Source organism: Dreissena polymorpha, chromosome 15 (assembly GCF_020536995.1).
Source record: "Dreissena polymorpha isolate Duluth1 chromosome 15, UMN_Dpol_1.0, whole genome shotgun sequence".
Classification (NCBI taxonomy): domain Eukaryota; kingdom Metazoa; phylum Mollusca; class Bivalvia; order Myida; family Dreissenidae; genus Dreissena; species Dreissena polymorpha.
In genome coordinates this window covers 58,504,348-58,523,254 of record NC_068369.1, presented here as the reverse complement: position 1 = coordinate 58,523,254, position 18,907 = coordinate 58,504,348, and the positions used below count along the sequence as shown (strand labels likewise).

Below are 18,907 nucleotides of genomic sequence, written 5' to 3'. Positions count from 1 at the left end.
ACCGGGGCTAATAATAGATTTTCCGTCACACTTTTGTTACTGTTTATCATAGCGCCTTAATATTTTACCGATCTCTTACATATTTCGCATGTATGTACCTTGCATGGATCTCTACCTTTTGATGAGGTTTGAGGTCACTGGGGTCAAGTTCACCGAGGCTAATAATAGATTTTCTCAAGGTCAAACTTTGGTTACAGTTTTTACTTATATTAGTTTGTCAGTCAGTTATTTTGTCTGTATACAAATAATGATATAATTCAAACTTAACACATGTCATGGCCATGATGTGAAAAACACTTAATTCCCTTTTATCCATACATTTCAAAGTTTGACAATATAATTATCAACAGATCTTTGTGATCTGATCATAAAAAAGCCATATTTATTCAGACTTACTGTAGAAATGATACTGTAGTATTTATTATGCCCCCTATCGAAGAAGAGGGGGTATATTGTTTTGCTGGATAAATGTCGGTTTGTCTGTCTGTAGACCAGTTGTTTTCGATCAATAACTCTTCAACGAATTTTACCAATTGGCTTGATACTTCACATGTGCATTGGTATCGGACAGTAGATGAACCCTTTTGAAATTGGGGTCACAAGGTCAAAGGTCACTGTCACGATGAAAGTGAAAGTGTTTCCGATCAAATAACTGGTCAACAAATAACTGGTCAATGGATTGACCTATTGGCTTGTTACTTCCCATGTGCATTGGCCTTGGGCAGTAGATGACCCCTATCTAAATTGGGGTCATTATGTCAAAGGTCAAAGTCACTGTCATAATAAGTGTGAAAATGTTTCCAATCAATAACTCGTCAACAAATTGGCCAATTGGCTTGACGCTTCACTTGTCCATTGGTCTGTAACAGTAAATAAGCCCTCTTTAAATTGGGGTCACTATTTCAAAGGTCAAAGTCACTGTAGCAATATTTGTGAAAATGTTTCCGATCAATAACTTGTAAACATATTGACCAATTTGCTTGATACTTCACATGTACATTGGTTATGAACAGTAAATGACCCCTATTAAAATTAGGGTCACTAGGTCAAAGTCACTGTCACATTAAGTGTGAAAATCTTTTCCAATCAATAACTTTTCAATTGACCAATTGGCTTGATACTTCACATGTGCATTGGCCTTGGACAGTAGATGACCCCTATTGAAATTTTTGCCACTAGGTGAAAGGTCAATGTCACTGTCAAGTATTGACCAATTGGCTTGATACTTTTCATGTGCATTGTCCATGGACATAGGATGATCTCTTTTGAAATTGGGGTCACTAGGTTAAAGGTCAAGGTCATTGTCACAATAAGTGTGACAATCATTTCCGATCAATAACTCGTCAACGAATTGACCAATTGGCTTGATTCTTCACATGTGCATTGGTCTTTGACAGTAGATGACTCAAAGTTATAATACTATAATATCTTCAACCCATTTACTATAATGATAATTTATCAGAAAGTGCTTAATACTGTGTCGATTAAAAACTTATTTAAGTTGCCAAGTCACACTTATATGATAAGATTAACTCTTATGGTCAGTTTTGTTAAAAAAAATTCCTGTGTCATGGCCCTGTTTGGGGTGCATTTGTCTCCGACCGCGAAGCTCTTGTCTTTATCACTTTGTAACTTATGAAGCAAAATTGTACACATAGCCTTGCTGTATCCCATATAATAACCAGACATCTTTTTCCACCTCATTTTATTTGCATATGCACAATTGTTCATTATAACTTATATATTTTACTGAAGACAAAACATGTATTTTTTCCGTATATAAAAAATCTATAGTTGTATTTAAAGTTGTTTTTGGTGTTCCATATAAATGCATGATAATGTATGGTTTATAAAAGTTTTAGACAAGGCACACACAGCATCATATTGACATTACACAAAATGCAAGTTTTCATGAAATAATTTTTTTAGCTATTTTCATACCATAACACTCTTTAAGTTTTTGGACACTCTAAATTTGTGGACACCCAAGATGCCAAAATAATTATTTTGCGTGACTCTAATATTTGGACAAACGGGTGTTAGTCCATAATTAATGACTAAACATTTTTGGACAGTTTATTATGCCCCCCTTCGTACAAGAGGGGGTATATTGTTTTGCACATGTCCGTCGGTCAGTCCGTCGGTCGGTCCGTCCACCAGATGGTTTCCGGATGATAACTCAAGAATGCTTATGCCTAGGATCATGAAATTTCATAGGTACATTGATCATAACTGGCAGATGACCACTATTGATTTTCAGGTCACTAGGTCAAAGGTCAAGGTCACAGTGACTTGAAATAGTAAAATGGTTTCGGGATGATAACTCAATAATGCTTAGGCCTAGGATCATGAAACTTTATAGGTACATAGATCATGACTGGCAGATGACCCCTATTAATTTTCAGGTCAATAGGTCAAAGGTCAAGGTCACAGTGACTCGAAACAATTAAACGGTTTCCTGATGATAACTCAAGAATAATTAGGCCTAGGATCATGAAACTTCATAGGTATATTGATCATGACTGGCAGATGACCCCTATTGAATTGCAGGTCACTAGGTCAAAGGTCAAGGTCACAGTGACAAAAAACGTATTCACTACAACTGACAGCCCATATGGGGGGCATGCATGTTTTACAAACAGCCCTTGTTTTACAATGCTTTTTTACCAGATTTTCTGCTCTGTTGCCCTTATCTGGTGACACTTTGATCACACTGTTTTTACTACCGGATTAAGGTCATGAAACCTTACTGACCATTTGAATGCCTAAAGGTAATGAATTATCACATTTGCACTATTGGGTAAATGAATATGTATACCGGTTACATAAATGGTTTCACCCAACAGCTTAAAGTGAATCATATACACATATACAAGTAGTTTATATTATATGTTGATGTTTTTTACAAGCACATGCCATTATTTGTTGAAACAATTGAGGCTATACACATTGCATACCCTGATCATCAATTCAACATTTTTAGGGTGTTTCTAAATTATCGAACTCCTGTTTTTTTTCTCTCGAAATTGTTCTGACTCATTTATAACATTATTCTCAATTATTTTACAAGTGTCCAAAAAGTATGGTATTCACATTTCAATTTTAATCAAGTATAGTTTTTTGGGGGGAGTTCATTTTTGATACTGAGACTTTTGAGAAAAGTGAAATCCCATATGCTGCTTTTGTTGTACAGTTATTGGTGAAGTGGGGAAATGCAAATTGTTCCAACTTAAATAACACACAGTTCTAAAATACAGACTGATCTTATTCGATAAAATGCACATACATTATTGCCATGCTTTGTTATTGTTTTGTATTTGGTGATGGATTTTGTATTGACAATCAAATAATGTTGTTTTGTTTATCAAAAAAAGTAAATTAGATTTATAAGTATTCTTTAAACCCGTACTCTTTGGATAAAGTGTTGTGGCAAAACACTTTATCCAATCTTAATTAGCAAGATACTTTTAGTAATCATTTTCATTTCAAAAACATGCCCCAAATACTATTTCGAAAGTTTGGAATGTTTGTTCTTCAAGTACCAAATGAATGTTTTTCATATAAATAAAAAATCTGAGGATTCTTGTTTTGAAAAAAATATATCTTCATTTAGAAATTCCTCTCAAAATCATTATTATAATGTTTTAAATATTTTACATAATTTTCTTCCTTGAAAATATTATAATATGTTAGATGTATAATCACTGGTCAAATATTGAATAATTATTTAAAAAAAAACACTGTAAAATGGATAAATTACTCATATCCTTGAATGCTGTACTTTATATAAAATTGTTTCTGATAATCAGGGGTGGCGAAATCTCAAAAAACTAAACTTGTTCACGGACAACCATTTAGGAAATTTAACTTGTCCGTTGCTGAACTACACTTGTCCGTAAATGTTTATATAAATTATAAACGCATTTATTGATTAATGTTAAATAATGTGGAATATATCAAAATGAGTATGATTTGCTTTGTTTTGTTTATAGTTGTATTTCAGTGGTACATTCATTATAGCAGTATATTATAAACAATATAAAGACTTTCTCAAACTTTAAATCTTGCGAAGCTAGTGTTATTAAAACATGTGTTGAACATAAGTACATCGTAATCGTTACAAATTAAACTAGTCCAATATGTGAACCTCATCAGACTGAGGCTCTGCACTGCTACTGGTAGCAATTTGATTATCATCAACTGGTAACAATGGAAAATCTGTTAGCCAAGTTTCTTGAAAAGTTCTGGTGCGTTTACTTAGATCATATTTTTTATCATAATCTTTCTTAGTTTTTTGGGGAGGTGGACTGCTCAAAGCTTCGGGTTTCTGCTCCATTGTTGAAGATTTAAAAAAAAAAAAAATGTTCCATCTTTACCATTAAAGTCGTCTTAAATAACAAGGTAGACTGTGTTTTGATTATCTTAGTTTGATACTTTGTATTTCCGTCTTATTGTTAAAATAAAGAAACCAGTCTGTACACTGTCTAACAGTCGGGCTGAATGTTGAAAATGCTGCATGCTCCCGGTCTCTTATAGAATAAGGGAGATCACTGCGCAGGAGAGTGCACGTATTTTAGCTTGATTGCTCCGCAAATAGCACTGTCAATGAAATCGTGTGTCAACATCCGGTTGTAAAACATAATTACGGCTTTAATACAATGTATTTTTATGCCCCCCTTGGAAGAAGAGGGGGTATATTGCTTTGCTCATGTCGGTTGGTCGGTCGGTCGGTCCGTCCACCAGGTGGTTGTCAGACGATAACTCACGAACGCTTGGGCCTAGGATCATGAAACTTCATAGGTACATTGATCATGACTTGCAGATGACCCCTATTGATTTTGAGGTCACTAGGTCAAAGGTCAAGGTCACGGTGACCCGAAATAGTAAAATGGTTTCCGGATGATAACTCAAGAACGCATACGCCTAGGATCATGAAACTTCATGGGTAGATTGATCATGACTCGCAGATGACCCCTATTGATTTTGAGGTCACTAGGTCAAAGGTCAAGGTCACGGTGACCCGAAATAGTAAAATGGTTTCCAGATGATAACTCAACAACGCATACGCCTAGGATCATGAAACTTCATGGGTAGATTGATCATGACTCGCAGATGACCCTTATTGATTTTGAGGTCACTAGGTCAAAGGTCAAGGTCCAGTGACCCGAAATAGTAAAATGATTTTCGGATGATAATTCAAGAACGCATATGCCTAGGATCATAAAACTTCATAGGTAGATTGATCATGACTCGCAGATGACCCCTATTGATTTTGAGGTCACAAGGTCAAAGGTCAAGGTCACGGTGACCCGAAATAGTAAAATGATTTTCGGATGATAGCTCAAGAACGCTTTTGCCTAGGATCATGACACTTCATAGGTACATTGATCATGACTTGCAGATGACCCCTATTGATTTTCAGGTCACTAGGTCAAAGGTCAAGGTCACAGTGGCAAAAGTCGTATATACACACAATGGCTGCCAGTACAACAGACAGCCCATATTGGGGGCATGCATGTTTTACAAACAGCCCTTGTTTTTGTATACCTGGACCCGACTTTTAAAAAACTTGTTGTTCACGGACAACTTAATTGAAAAAATCAGTTGCCCAGACAAGCAAATGTACTACATGGGCAACTCGAACATTTGATTTTGCCACCCCTGATAATAACTTATGAAAATACAACTGCTACACTGCAACTTCATTATATTGCAGTTTGTGGGATCCACGATCACGATATCAATATATATGGATGGCGATATTACTTGTCAGGTCATTCATGCATACATATCTCAAAATATGTTATTTACCTACCTTATTGCATAATTTGTTATATCCATATGTTATACATTGGTATAACAAATAGTATTATTTAATTTAAGTATTTTCAAATGCTTATTAGTAAATTTGTAATGCAGAGCATTGCCAGGTTTTATTGTTCATGTAACGTTAACAAACTATAGCCACAAATAAACATTTCTCGTTTACTTTGTGTAAATCTTTTGTACTGGTCAACTTTAAGCATTCAAAAATACACTTCATGTTAAAGTGAACCAATATATACTGTAAAATCATTAAATTTCGTATGGTACGAATTTTCGTGGATTTCGTTGGTCCACTGAACCACGAATTCAAGTACAAACGATTATTTATACATTTTTAATCCGAAATCGGTCATTTCCGAATGTCATTTCCGACCTTTTCTTGTGTTGTCAGTTATCCGAGATATTGGTTTTTGTAATAGTTACTTCACTTCAGTAGGTCACATTACACTATATCTATCAGTTTTTCTTTTTATGTCCCCCACTATAGTAGTGGGGGACATATTGTTTTTGCCCTGTCTGTTGGTTGGTCTGTTGGTTGGTCTGTTGGTTGGTCTGTTTGTTGGTCTGTTTGCGCCAACTTTAACATTTTGCAATAACTTTTGCTATATTGAATATAGAAACTTGATATTTGGCATGCATGTGTATCTCATGGAGCTGCACATTTTGAGTGGTGAAAGGTCAAGGTCATCCTTCAAGGTCAGAGGTCAAATATATGTGGCCAAAATCGCTCATTTTATGAATACTTTTGCAATATTGAAGATAGCAACTTGATATTTGGCATGCATGTGTATCTCATGGAGCTGCACATTTTGAGTGGCGTAAGGTCAATGTCAAGGTCATCCTTCAAGTTCATAGGTCAAATATATGTGGCCCAAATCGCTTATTTTATGAATACTTTTGCAATATTGAAGATAGGAACTTGATATTTGGCATGCATGTGTATTTCATGGAGCTGCACATTTTGAGTGGTGAAAGGTCAAGGTCATCCTTCACAAGGTCAATGTCATCCTTCAAGGTCAAACGTCATATAGGGGGACATTGTGTTTCACAAACGCATCTTGTTTTTATTTATCATCGTTAATGTACGTTTTCATGGTAAATAAATATAATAAAATAGCATTACCAATTGTGGAGAAAAACACATTTCTTTTACGTGACGTCGTAAAATTAACAGTTTGCAGATTTATCATATATGTCAATATGCGCAAATTAAATTTCAAAGAGACACACATGTATTTTGGCGACCTGATTACTCAAGTGTTTCTACTAGGGGACCGATTGCGCTGAGAAGTGCAAATATTGTCGAAACAACATCGATGGCAATTAGCGAGCAGGGACCCACAAGTGCGCGGCTTTATCGCTCTTATCGACAATTATCGGCAACACTTTCATGCTTCAGTGCACATTAACCTCAAGGTTTGCTGTCAACACAGATTTGCAGATTATGCTTCGTTATTACTCTGGTTGTTTTGATAAAACTTTTATTATTATGACGGTCAGTCTTCCCCGAAAATTTGAAATCCACGAAATTACGTGTCAACGAATTAGTTGTTTTTCATTAAGCCACGAAATTTCATACCGACGAATTTCTGTACGTTTACAGTATATTATCATTGTAAAATTGCATAGTTTTTTCAACGTTTTGTTTTTTGTGCTTCATAAAATGAATTAAAATGTATGGTATTTGAATGTTATGAACTGTACATTTAACATTGCATTGCTGGTCTTGAATGTAACGTCAATATGTTATAAAACAACACTTGACCTTGAGAGAGTCTTAAGTGTTGTCAGCAAAACAAATTTACTATGTAAACAAGATGCACACATTGCTCAAAATTCATTTTTACCTAGAAATCCAATTGTTTTGTATTTACATTTCAATTTTATACAAATTTAGTTTTTATGCCCCCGAAGGAGGGCAAATAGTGATCGGACTGTCCGTCCGTCTTTCCGTCACACTCTGCGTTTAGTTTTCGAAAAATGCTCATAACTTCTATGTCCCTTGACATATAACCTTCATATTTGGTATGCATGTGAATATGAACAAGGTCTTTCCATACGCACACAAATTTTGACCCCTGTGACCTTGACCTTGAACTTAGGGTCCGCGTTTAGGTTTCAAAAAATGCTCACAACTTCTATCAAAGCATACATTTTTGATTGTGAAAATGTTTAGAAAAATGAAATCCTATAAAGTCTTTTTGTAGTAGAGGTATTTGTGTACTAAGGAATGCACGTTGATCTTATAAACATATTTTCATGACATAATAATATGTGTAAAATATTCACTGTTCAATTTTTTTATGCCCCCGGATCTAATGATCGGGGTTATATTGTTTTTGGCCTGTCTGTCTGTCATTGTATGTGTGGGTCTGTTGGTCTGTTTATCTGTCCCTAAACTTTAACTTTGGTCATAACTTTTGCAATATTGAAGATAGCAACTTGGTATTTGGCATGCATGTGCATCTCATGGAGCTGCACATTTTGAGTGGTGGAAAGTCAAGGTCATCCTTCAATGTCAAAGGTCAAATATATGGCTTCAAAGCGGCGCAGTAGGGGGCATTGTGTTTCACAAACACAGCTCTTGTTTTTGTTTTAATAGTTGAAATGTCACCCATACAAAATGCTCCGAAAAAGTGTTAGTGAATGAATTTTTGTCCAGTATATGGTACGTCCTGTAACATTACAAATAAACATCCTTTAACATGTTAACTTGATCTCTACTCAATTATATGTTTGAAATTTGCTTTTTATTCAGAACACTCATGCACTTTGTATCAAATGTATTTATCTACTATTTAGCTATTAAATATCTTAAAATATGTGTTGCTTCATGTTTAAAAAAAAAATGCATCATCTTCTGTTTGGGAAAAAAGAGAAATAAATTAACCTTACACCTGAGACATTGGAACCTGAGTGATCTCCGAGTTGGACATTTGGCAGTAAGACAATATTACTATTTAGTTCGATTTTGTACCCAATAATTGTTATGATAATTAAGTGACTGTGTTAACCCTTGCTGAGCTGCGACCGGCAATATTTAGTCAAGCTATAGGTAACCCGAAATATTTAGTCAAGCTATAGGTAACCCAGCCCATGCTGAGACAGGATCTATCTGCCAAATCTTGTATTTCATATGCTTTTAATAATCCAATTTCTGACATGTTTATTCAACTTTATGTTTGTTTTTTTCTAAGCTCATTTTAGCTGAATAAAAGTGATTGAAACTTCCAGTAAAAAATGATCATCTTGATTTGCCATTTTTGTTTACAACAAGAATGTACATGTGGTTAAAGGGCAAAATTATGGTTTAGTGAATAAAGAAAAGGCAGTAAGCCTGAATAATAGCAAAATATTTAACTTTGCTGTAATATTACAATTATGAATACTTCAATTTGGGTAGATACAATTACATGTCTGATGTGGATAATTGTCTCTTTCAATTTGTTGGACATGTACTGAAATATCAAAATACGCTCAAATGTCTAGATTGCTTCACAGGTTCATCTAGATTTTTAGGTTATAAATAGTTATCTGTCTGCTAAAATTGTGTTTATTTTATCCTCAAACAATGTGTACCGTACATTCGCGGCCATAAGTCTACCTCGGCCATAAGTCGAGGGGTATAATGTGGCTAGAAAAACTTGGTTTTTTGCCTTGACTCTGCCATAAGTCGGGGGGTAAATTTCCTTTATCTCGGACATGTTTAAGTGACGTTTTAGTCATGGTTCTGAGGGCTTCTGTACCGGCAGTTGACATTTTTTGGGATATTAATAATAAGAATATATTTAAAACGAAACATATAACGTTTCAATGATTTATTATAACGAAAAATATATTTTATTGTTCAAAATCATAATAACATATCATTGATTATTTCGAACTTAATATATATTTCACAAATCAAAATTAGTATCCCATTTAACGTAATAACTTTCAGTGTTTATATTATGAGCAGATATTTTTGTATTCAAATGTTAGTGCTATTGATGTGAAAAATCGGTAAAATCTTGAACGCAGAAATTCATTATATGGTAAAAATAATTGTAACTTGCTCTCATATAATCAACAACGCTTTCGCCATTATGCGTGAAACACGTGAATTTACCAACACTCGCATCGCTCGCTATTCGACTGTTATATACATATTCGTAAATCACGAGATACCCGAGGAATATTTTTTGCATTCTGGAAAAACGTCTTATCTGATAATACTAAGCAGATGATCCAAAGTAATTGTGTTTTTGATATGTCCAATTACACTTTTTAATAATTCAGGGTGAGTGCGTTATATTATTATAATCATTCAATGAATGAAATCTTTAATCAGATAAGATCTATTTATTTACGAAACGATTATGCATAAATTGTGGGACAGTTGTGAATAAATCAACGAAACCACACCTTCATCCAATCAAAAAATATACCATGTGAAGTTGAACAATAGCGATTGGTTAAAGGCGTATCCAACAATCAAGTAATTATTTTTGATTGGTCAGAAGTAGTTTGTAGCAGAACCGTTGTGCATATTATTAACGGATAACTATTTTAGGCGTGACGCAATATAGACAAATGATAGAAAGGATGCCAACACTATACTTTACACTTTGATCTTAGTCAAAGGCCGAGAAGCGATAATTGGTGGCATAAAGACACCTGCAACTGTTGACAGTTTGTATTTACACAGATTACCTTTAAATGGGTACAAGTGTCAGCAGTCGATTTACTATTGTTCTTAGCAGACAGCGGGCGATGTATCAATAGACAAATTGCTATGTATGATTTTCACCACTTTACCGTATGTCACAAATGTTTAATATTTTCGAAGTTATTTTTACATGTTTTTATTTGGACTTATTATGAAGATTAATGAATTAAAAACCAATGTAAACATGAATATTTTGTTATCGGCGGACATATAAGTAAAAGACGAGTCGGCCTTCCCGTAAACAGTCATCATTCCTCCGCTTCAGAGATTTATTACTTTAAAAAAAACGGTACAGAAATATGTTTTTTTTTATTTTTTTATTTAGTACCTCATCCATAAGTCGAGTTGACTTTTAAAGTCAATTTTGGCAACGTTTTTAGGTCGACTTATGGCTGCAAATTTACGGTAAATGTGTAGCATCATGTTACAAACCATGTTTAAAAGTCTAGTTACAATTTTAAAGTTTAATCAAATACATTTTTATTTGACATTAACATCAACAGTTGCAGTAAGACAAATCACAAGTACTTAATTTAACATAAAAAGGGTTTAAGCATGCCTGATATAAAATAATGCATAGTGTTAGCAAAATGAATCAAAGTGCTGACAGTACTGGTGTGACGATGCTTTTGAGAGGATGGATATAAAAGCATCAAGTTAAGTTTATCTACATCACCACAATCAATACAATTGTGTATGTTGGTACGAAAAAAAAATTTGGTACAAAAATTTTGCGAAAAAATTTTGGGTACGAAAAAATATTTGGGAACAAAAAAATTGGGACCGAAAATTTTTTGGGTACGAACAAAAAATTGGGGATGAAAAAAAAAATGGATACGAAAAAAAAATTGGGTACGAAAAATTTTAGGTACGGAAAAAAAATTGGGGGAACGGGAAAGTAGTACCTGTGGGGAACTTGACCCACACTCGTACATTTTCGGCCCTTTCCGTCAAACATCAGATAAGTTCTTCGAAGGCAATAGTATGAATACACATTTCGGAAGCGGTAATGCGGTCCTACCTACGCGCGTCAAAATGTAAGCGAAATATGAACACAAGTCTGTCAGGAATGATTGAATTAACGAAGAAAATCGTGTATTGATGTAAGTTTTTTGAAGAAATGTGCAGAAAATATATTAAACAAGAGCTGTGTTTGTGAAACACAATGCCCCCTGCTGCGCAGCTTTGAACCCATATATTTTACCTTTGACCTTGAAGGATGACCTTGACCTTTCACCACTCAAAATGTGCAGCTCCATGACATACACATGCATGCCGAATATGGAGTTGCTATCTTCAATATTGCAAAATTTGACCTTTGACCTTGACCTTGAAGGATGACCTTGACCTTTCACCAATCAATATGTGCAGCTCTATGAGATACACATGCACGCCAATATTGAAAAAGTTATGGCCAATGTTAAAGTTTTGGGACAGACAGACAGACGCTTTATATTTGACATTTGACCTTGAAGGATGACCTTCACCTTCACCTTTCACAACTGAAAATGTGCAGCTCCATGAGATGCACATGTATGCCAAATATCAAGTTGCTATGTTCAATATTAAAAAAGTTATGGCCATTAAAGTTTTCAGACGGACGGACAGACTGACACACTGACTGACTGACTGACAGTTCAACTGATATAGGCCACCCTACCGGGAGCATAAAAAGCAATGGCGATATTTTTCTCAGCCACATAATTGTTAATAGTTTGATATCACAAAATGAAAGTGAAAGTAGAACTGTCAAAAATGACAACCTGTCAACGTGTTGTTTTTGATGGCACGAGAGGGCGATTACACTCAATGTGTTCACATTTTGACCATAGGCTTTGTCAATGACCTTTATAGTATGGGTAGCTTTGATATTATTTATTGCTATCATGTAACTGCATGATTGTGTATATGTTCACAATACACAAAGCATAAATAATGATATAAATATACTGATTGAGTCTATAATAATCTGAGAACTATAGCCAGGTCAATTAAGGACTTAAAAAACAATTTTGTGTCCTGATTTCATGAAGAAATGACCATGCATGTCCTAGATTTCAAATTCAAGGGACGGTGTGACACATTGGTAGCATTACCGTTAAACTGTAACCAGGCCTATGAAATTAGTTTTTATTGAACTATCTAAGGAAATCTAAATCAGGCACTGATTTTTCTTGTTTTAATACAGTCATAGATCAGTTGTGGCCTCTGGGTAATGACCAATTTTTGCTTACTTGTCACACCCTTAAAACTTTCCACACGTCTATAATAGCAAATCTGGATTTAGGCAATCTTCAATGGTACATTTAAACTTTAGCTCTGTTACAAGAGTGCTGGTAAAGTCCAGTCACAAATTTAAATCTAGGCCATGTCAAAATCAAAGTGTCAAAGACAAATGAAAGATGCGTTCATTAATTATTGTCCAGTTGTTTACTACTGCTGTAAGTTTTTATATAATTTGACAGATGAACATCACGTGAGAGAAAATTCACATTATCATTGTATATCAGGTTAAGCAACCTTTTAGATAACAAAGTATGCTAGTTTTCAATATCGCTTCTGGGGATCAAACCCGTAGGGCTTTTAGGAAGATTCTGAAATTTTCGATCCCTCGAGAGCAACCTAAAAAAAAATTAAGTCAAATATTGCCGACTCGGTTTTTTGAGTCGGTTCATGAGGGATAATGGAGCTTGATTGGTCATTGTCGGCTCTGGTACTACTTACATGTACCCTGGGTACTCTAATTATACTTACATGTACCCCAGGTACGGTAAATAAACGTTATTGTACTCGGTCCATATTAGACTGTACCCGAGTTGTATTCGCGCCCAAAATCCGATGTCGTAAAACGCGCAACCGATTATCTTAAACACACTTCTCTTCAAAAAACACTGCATCAACATGCTTTTTGAGTATGTGTTCCGATAATATAGAGGCCATTCTACAGAAAATTGACATAAATGTGTATATATAATTATTACAAAAAAATGGTCGACAACGACTGATTTAGGGTTAAATTTCTTGGGTACATTTTAGTATATTTACCGTACCCGGGATACATGTAAGTATACTTAAGAGTATCCGGGGTACATGTACATAGTACCCGAGCCGACAATGAACAATCGAGCAATACTGGAAAGTGCAACATCTCTCACGCCCCCTAGCATCGCCTTTAAGAGTATTCAATTCTCAACAGGAAAGTGCTGGAGTCCTTGATCCTGAGGGACAAGAAAAACAATTGATTAATGTTCGAAATAAATAATTTGATTAATGACAATTCTGTTATTTGAGCCAGGTCACAGGAAAAGCGCAGTCAAATCAGTATCCAATTAAATTATTTGTTATTGTCAGAAAAACGCTTTTAAGCAAACAGCTTTGAAGCGACTGCTGTCTGATCTAGATCCAAACTTGCCACAATCGCCTTAATGTCTCTTTTACTGTGACACAGTTCATTTAACTTTAAAATGATAAGAAGTACTAACACTAAGAAAGAGTACTAACCAGTAAAGAGTTTGAAATCAATGTTGAATCTCAGGGCAGCTTGGTGATCTGCAAATCCCCGATGAAATGTTGATATCGGGTATCATAGTCATTCAATAAGTCGCAAAATGCTCGAATACAATTTATAAAGCACAATGTGACTTATATTGATAACTAAAAATACCAGTAATCAGTATGCCAGTTTTGCCGTATCAAGCTGTTACGATCCAGAAAGTCCTTCATTCACATCGAGTATATATCCTTCGAATTCCAACTATTGTTGTCATAAGCGGAGATTTAGTGAATAAATAATTCATATATCCTTAATGAAAGCTTCTAAATAGCGAAACAAGCCAATTATGCAGTAAGAAAGTTTTGAATCAAGACTCTCATTAAGGCGGCCATTGATGAATGTTGAAACACGAACGACAACTCTGCTAGGAGAATGTTATCAATGCTCCTACGCAGTGGCTTATGCAAAAGGGAAGTAACTGAAAAATCGAGTTATCTCAATCGGACTGGCTTTTACAAAGGCCGCCATTGTGAAATTTTTTAGGATGTTTATCAAACCTTGGACGATGCTGTTCGCATCGTCAAAAATTGTGAAGTGCTGTATGGAAGGGCATCATCTTTTTGAATGGACCTCTAAGCTTACTTAATGTGCATCGTGTAATACATTTTAAGATCTTACTATTGCAGTTGAAACAACTACAACAACAACAACAACACCACCACCAGGTAGGATAAGTTAAAATCCCCCATATCTGTGAGGTTGTTTCAACACCTATATGATGGTGTCATATCTCTTGACATCTTCACAAGGCCTCATTAACCTTTCAAGTGCATTCTTTAATGTTCAACAGACAATATTGGAACAATCTACTCCTGAAAAAAAATAGACAATCCCAGAAATTAATAACTCCCGGATAACCGCCCCTGAATTCTCGCGCATGCCTCCAAAACAGTACTGAAGAAAAAAAACAGGGACATATATGTTTGTATAGGTCCCTGAACAAAGCAAGAAGGCGAAACGATTTTATCAAATATATTTGAAGATTTAAATAGTTTATGTAATTAATCTGATAATCAAATAATAGTTCATGTTTTTTTAAGATCAGTTATTACGTAATTAGTAGAAATAAGGTTCATCTGCATTCATTTAAGAGTAATACAACTCATCATGAACAGGGACCTATTTGTAAAGGTCCCTGGCAAGAATAAAGTGATATGTTATCTTAATAACCTTATCTACACATATGCAGACATGTGGTGTCACGGGCATACCCATAAACGCTTTTAATCCACACTTGGGACATCGCCTCCCATTGAGCGGATTCGTTTGCTCCTTTATCACTGATGTTTTTTTTCAAGACCTTTATCTTACTGAAATTAAAAATCCGTAATAAACGAAGCAAAATCACTTATTTTTTTAGTGTTTTTATTTTTTAATGGATAATTTAGACTTTATTACGAAAATTAAATAAGGACACAAGTTTAGGAAGTCTAGAGAACACATTTGGAACTATTCAAGTTTATTTAAAGCTCCATATTTTTCATGTTGAACATGTTTATCGTGAATTTAGATGCAATTAAGAAAATTTAATAAATAATGAAGAAATCAGTTAAGAAAATATTGAGAACAGCCTAAAAAAGTTAGTTTTTTTCTAACTATAAACCTTGATATAACATGTTAAGCGTTATTTAAAGCGAGATAATACGATTTTTTATTTGTGTTAAATTGTAATATATTGATAAAATATGTTACAATAACACAAAATAGGCAAAAAATTATACATTGAAGCCAAATTTCATAAAATGCAGCAAAGACAAATTAGCGCCCCGAGCCGATTGTGACGAAGATATTTCGAACATGTTCTACAATAACCGAAGCATTTGTCTTTTTAGTTAGTGTTCCTGTGTTGTATGAATAGATATCGTTGCAGGAATTTAAAACGAACCGTTAAACTAAATTAAGATTCACATCGTACATGTATGATATACATGCTGGCGAATTAGGCTTTACAGCCTTTTTCGATTTCAGAATAAAATATCTGGCTAATTTCGCATTTTTTGACACATGATCTTCTTAACTTTTATCATCCCGGCCGAATTTTTTTTGGAGGGGATATAGTAATTGGTCCTGTCCGTCTGTCCATCTGTCCGTCCGGCTAAAACTTTGTCCGGAGCATAACTCCAAATCTATTCAATGGATTTACTTTAAACTTAGAATATAAACAGATGGCAACTAGGAGAAGTGCAGTGACCAAGAACCATAACTCTATCTATTATTATTATTATTATTATTATACCGGATTTAAATAGCGCCCTTTTCATGCAAGAGTGCACGTTCAAAGGCGCTTTACATTAGAACATTTGACGTATCACAGATACGAATACATTTTGCAACACTGTTTTAAAAGATATCAATCAAAACTACTCAAGTATACTATAAAACTACTCTATTATACTACAAGTACTACGTAAAAACATGCACAGTAACCATATATTAGAATGATCAACAAGACACTATAAAACTACCCTATGTGTATAGCTATAAGACAATAATGAAACAATAAAATCTAAAACTTAAACAATAAGTACCACGTAAAACAACAAAAAATAATTATGTTTCATTTAAAAGGATTAATTCAAGTTCATGTTGATTGAGATTTTATATAATGAATTGAATAAACCATCGCTTATATTGCATAAGATTGGAGGAAGAGACGAGTTTTCAGTGCCTTTTTGAATGAATTCAGTTTTGAAGAACCTCGATTGTTTGATGGAAGTGAGTTCCAGAGTTTGGGAGCAGCGTACATGAAACTTCGCTCTCCATATGATACGGATTTAATCTTCGTTGGAATCACTAATGAAGTCGCTTCGTTCTTTGATCTTAAGTTTCGCCTTGGTTCGTAGACTTCGAGTAGGTTTTTCAGATATACAGGCAATTGTCCATTTAAGGCTTTGAACGCATTGGTAAGTATTTTGAAGTGGATTCTTTTTAGCTCATCTATTTTTTGAAAAAAAATTATGAGCTATTGTCATCACCTTGGCGTCAGCGTCGGCGTTGGCGTCCGGTTAAGTTTTGCGTTTAGGTCCACTTTTCTCAGAAAGTATCAATGCTATTGCATTCAAACTTGGTACACTTACTTACTATCATGAGGGGACTGGGCAGGCAAAGTTAGATAACTCTGGCGTGCATTTTGACAGAATTATGTGCCCTTTTTATACCTAGAAAATTGAAAATTTTGGTTAAGTTTTGTGTTTAGGTCCATTTTATTCCTTAAGTATCAAAGCTATTGCTTTCATACTTGCAACACTTACTATCATAAGGGGACTGTGCAGGCAAAGTTATGTAACACTGACTGGCATTTTGACAGAATTATGTGCCCTATTTATACTTAGAAAATTGAAAATTTGGTTAAGTTTTGTGTTTAGGTCCACTTTATTCCTACAGTATCAAAGCTATTACTTTCATACTTGCAACACTTATTAACTATCATAAGGGGACTGTGCAGGCAAAGTTATGTAACTCTGACTGGCATTTGGACGGAATTATGGGCCCTTTATACTTAGAAAATTGAAAATTTGGTTAAGTTTTGTGTTTTGGTCAACATTACCCCTAGAGTATCATAGATATTGCTTTCATACTTGGAACACTCGCAAACTATCATAAGGGGACAGTAGAGGACAAGTTGCATAACTCTGGTTGTCATTTTCACCGAATTATGGCCCTTTTTTGACTTAACTTGTAACTTTGAATATATGGTAAAATTTTGTGTTTCGATCCACTTTACTTCTAAAGTATCAAGGCTATTGCTTTCAAACTTCAAATACTTACATGCTATCATGAAGGTACTGTACCTGGCAAGTTGAATTTTACCTTGACCTTTGAATGACCTTGACTCTCAAGGTCAAATTATTAAATTTTGCTAAAATTGCCATAACTTCTTTATTTATGATTAGATTCGATTGATAATTTGACAAAACAACTCTTACCTGACATACAACAATTGACTCCGTCCAAACCTTCCCCAACGCCTCCCACCCCCCACGAATTCCCCCCGGAACTGTCTGTCAGTATATCAGTCAGTCTGTCTGTCAGTCCGAAACAAACTTTAACATTGGCCACAACTTTTTCACTTTTTAAGATAGCAACTTGATATTTGGCATGCATGTGTATCTCATGGAGCTGCACATTTTCAGTGGTGGAAGGTCAAGGTCATCCTTCAAGGTCAAATGTCAAATTTATGGTGTCTGTTCGAAAACTATAACTTTGGCCATAACTTTTTCAATATTGAAGATAGCAACTTGATATTTGGCATGCATGTGTTACTCATGGAGCTGAACTTCTTGAGAGGTGAAAGGTGAAGGTGAATGTCATCCTTCAAGGTCAAATGTCAAATATATAGCGTCTGTCCGTCCGAAAACTTAAACATTGGCCATAACTTTTTTAATATAGAAGATAGCAACTTGATATTTGGCATGCATGTGTATCTCATGAAGCTGCACATTTTGAGTGGTGGAAGTTCAAGGTCAAGGTCATCCTTCAAGGTCAAGGTCATCCTTCAAGGTCAAAGGTCAAAAAGAATAATAAAAAATTCAAAGCGGTGTTCTCATGAAGCTGCACATTTTGAGTGGCGAAAGTTCAAGGTAAAGGTCATTCTTCAAGGTCAAGGTCATCCTTCAAGGTCAAAGGTAAAAAAATAAATAATTTCAAAGCGGCGTTATCATGAAGCTGCACATTTTTAGTGGTGGAAGTTCAAGGTCATCCTTCAAGGTCAAGGTCATCCATTAAGGTCAAAGGTAAAAAAAATAATATTTCAAAGCGGCATTCTCATAAAGCTGCACATTTTGACTGGTAGAAGTTCAAGGTCAAGGTCATCCTTCAAG

At 34.9% G+C, this 18,907-nt stretch overlaps 1 protein-coding gene and 1 long non-coding RNA gene across 2 annotated transcripts in view; both read left to right on the top strand.

Annotated features, from left to right (window-relative positions):
- The window catches only part of LOC127860275 (uncharacterized), a 271,820-nt gene that overhangs the window by 135,468 nt on the left and 117,445 nt on the right, over window positions 1-18,907 (top strand). The gene's annotated exons all lie outside the window — the stretch shown is intronic.
- Window positions 1,864-8,646, top strand: LOC127860281 (uncharacterized). Its single transcript, XR_008039672.1, has 2 exons — window positions 1,864-5,009; window positions 5,299-8,646. It is a non-coding gene; the product is annotated as an uncharacterized LOC127860281 (long non-coding RNA).